Source organism: Tubulanus polymorphus, chromosome 9, assembly GCF_964204645.1.
Source record: "Tubulanus polymorphus chromosome 9, tnTubPoly1.2, whole genome shotgun sequence".
Classification (NCBI taxonomy): Eukaryota; Metazoa; Nemertea; class Palaeonemertea; order Tubulaniformes; family Tubulanidae; genus Tubulanus; species Tubulanus polymorphus.
In genome coordinates, this window is record NC_134033.1 from 3,806,231 (window position 1) to 3,809,867 (window position 3,637).

Sequence of the window (3,637 nt, forward strand, 5' to 3'; positions counted from 1 at the left end):
TATGCTGACCAAATTGTTCATATCGCTTTCTGTATTTGAGTTGATTCTTACTATTTCGGCGCGGATGCTGTGACACATTTCTCTAGCACTCCGAATATTCAAACCTCGATTGTTTTTCCAGTCGGTTAGTATTTGATAACATTGTCCAGAAATAGTTACCCAACCTCTTGGACAGGTTGAATTAATTAAAGTAATAGCGAGAATCATTTGATCTATTGTTTTTTTCAAGTCTGTATTTGTTGAATTGTTCGCATCGTTTATCGTTGAATTGTGTTTGTTTTTGATGTCGATTCTCTCAGATTCACAAATGAATGTCGTGTGCGTCTCCTCGATTTGACACGGGAATCGAACCCAGTTCGCCGATCCTCGTGGATTATTCAGTATCATCGCCGTACACGGCATATTGACGTCATTTATCGGTTGTTTTCTCAGCGGAGATATCAATCCTCGAATAACTTCTGGTATCGTTTCATTAATGACAGGTTTATACCACTCTGTGTAGCTCAATGGTTTACCGTCAGTCCACGTGTAATAACCATCATTCTGTTTCGTGAAGAAAACGAAATATATCATAACCTTTAAAAATCATCCTATTCTAATTCATATTTGAATACATTAGTCTTACCATCCATTTCAATCCAACCATTATTATGAGCGCTTTTAATGAGTACGCCATTCGGAGAAGTTCTGTAGCGAATAATCTTTTGATGGAAATCATTTCCTGTTCTGAGTTGATACTGAGTAGATGTCCCGCGTACTTCTGTCTACAGTATATTTCAGCGTTCTCCCAATTCAGACGTTCATCTCTGATGAATTTGATGCAGGAAATTCCCGAATCCAGAAATCCTTGTTTACAGTAGAAATCATCGAAATGTTTAATCGGTAACGACTCGTGTAAAGTGTATTGTATCTGAAAGGTGGGGATTCTATTCTTAACTTCAAAACGCAGAGAATTATCGTTCAAACTGTGGAATTTGAGTCCACGAACCGCGTTATTTTCACATATTTTAGTTTCATGTTGGGTATCAATAAATTTGACAAGTTTTTCATTTAGGTACAGCACTAGTAGCTGTATCAAAATAATAGGATCATATCGACCGGATCTGTCTGTTTCGCATGAAACTGATCCAATAGATTTGACGATAAATCTGTAATATTGAAATATATTTTGTTGTATCGGGTTTTCAAATTTATAGGAAATCGAGTCTGATTTACGTCCTGCCCGACCCGGGTAGTTCGGTGACTGAACGAGTCCACATTTATCTTTAGTAGTAACTGGTAGAAATGAACCGTCAAATCCAAAACTATCCGCTTTTTTCACTCCTAGACATTTACGACGTAGTTTAACTATTAGTGGTTCCTGCCAGAATCCAAACCCACCTGTGAAATCTACTGTGTTTAATACGAGACTGTTATTAAGAAACTGATTACTCAAGCTCAAAAACTGATCACATCGCCATGACATCCTGAGAAAACATCGGTCAATTTGATATTCGTGTTCCGATAATATGTGAATATTTTTCGAGCGAAGGCGTCGATTTTCAGGTGTAATCACGAGACAGCGTGACGTCATATTGATCTGACGTTCTTCTTCCTGTAGAACATAACCGTCACAATCAGTAGGAGCAAATTGAAGATATGAGCTACCAACTGTTAACTGATTGTTATAGTAATAAGCGTATGCTACTACAGTAACCGGTCCACCTGATGTAATCAGGCTGACGACAGATCGACCGTAGTATGAACCGGGACAATACGGACCATAGCGTCTAGCTGTGAAATTACTACCATCAAATATATAAAAACCAGCTCGATCACAGTTCTCTGATAGCACTGTTAGTTTCAATTGTTCTTCATAGATGTTCACTTTCCAGTTAAGTTGTAATGTAGTTACACGATACAATGTATTCTTTGATCTCGGGAACAAGCGATTAGCTGATATTGATTTTGTGTGAGAATTCTGAAATATAAGAGAATCGATTACAACATTTACACGTTTACAATACGACAAATTCAAACTCTGTACGACCTCGATATTTTGATAATAGTTCAAAATGTCTCAATCAAATCTTAACTTATCTTCCACAAATCATCATAATTACTCTGCGTAAACAACAAGTTCGTCCGAATATATTGAAATTTGGGTCACACATAACATTGTTATTCCAATTTTCTCGGTAAAGTTTCACTGGTCAAAATAGCCATTAAAATATAGATAATTACATTGATTCTATTACACGAACCAAATTTACAAATCACTGTAATAAACTTACCGATATCCATGGCTTGTTGACGTAGACGTCTGATATTGTCATTGATTTCACCTCAAATTCTATTTTCAAATTCGATCTCGAATAATCCGATGTCGTTAAAACGCACAGAATCACGAGAAATCCGTCTGATTTTACACTCAGAGATTTAAGATGGTTAAAACTGAGTAAAATATCAGTTCTCACAATATGTAACCCTTCCTGTTTATATACACCAACGACACCTGGTGACGAGACGAGATCACGTGACCAGTTGAAGACGATGTACTGCAGAACATCGACAGTGATAGACCAGCAGTATAAGTGTTTAGACTGAGTTACTATATGTGGTACTCCATCAATTGTAGTGAGCAGTCCTGATTTATTATAGACTTGAATTAACGGATTAGAGATGTTCCAATCTGATATTTTGTAAACTTGCACGAGTAACTGCGACTTAACTCTACTAAAAAAATCAATACGTGCTTTATTAGTTTTAGTATAAAACGATGAAGGTAGATGTCCGGTTTGTTCTCGTATAAGAGCTATAGGTTCACTGGTGCTGTTCCATCCGTCGTAAATTTGAGGACGAGTTTTCATTGGATCCTCACCGGGACTTAATCTGAAATCTATCTGTATAAACGTTAAATTCATTGCAAGCCCGTCTGGCATCCCGATCCATTCAAACAACAATTTACATCGGAGGGTAGAAATCATGAATTCATAACCTGTTTGAGTTGGTAATTCTTTTACTGCATGTTTGTAACATGTATGTACGATTTTCAAACGACTCTGTTCTTCAAAACGATATATGATATAAACCCGACTACCTCGCGCTACATCGACGTTACTCCTAAACAACAACGAAATCAAATCGTTACAGCGGATATCTAGTTGTTTTCTTCCGGTAGCGCAGAGTTTGTTGTCGGACTCACTGATTAGAAGGTAGTTTTCGTTACAGAATATCGACGGCTCGATGTCGTAGTAAACTTGAACGAGAAAACTTCCCGGTAAAGAGCTGTTGACGAACCAACGACATTCGACACCGCGCACTAACGACGGATAGTTCGGTGAAACGATGTAACCAGACGTAGAATCGACGGAGTATTGAGTGTTGTTACAAGATGAACTGACTGTAACAGACGCGGCTTCCTCGACAGAGTTTGCGCGATCAGCCCGCGTAAATATACAGTCTCCGCAAGCGATCAGTAAAACTACGAACAACGCTTTCATTCGCTGCATATTGAACACAATTCACGCTTCAAAACAAACATATTTCTAACTATTTCTAAGTTTGCACGACATTTCTCTAAAGAGTAGGTGCAAAGTAATGACGAATTCGCAAATGGCAGAAGTTGACGAATTGATCGAGTCCAATTATTTTGTAA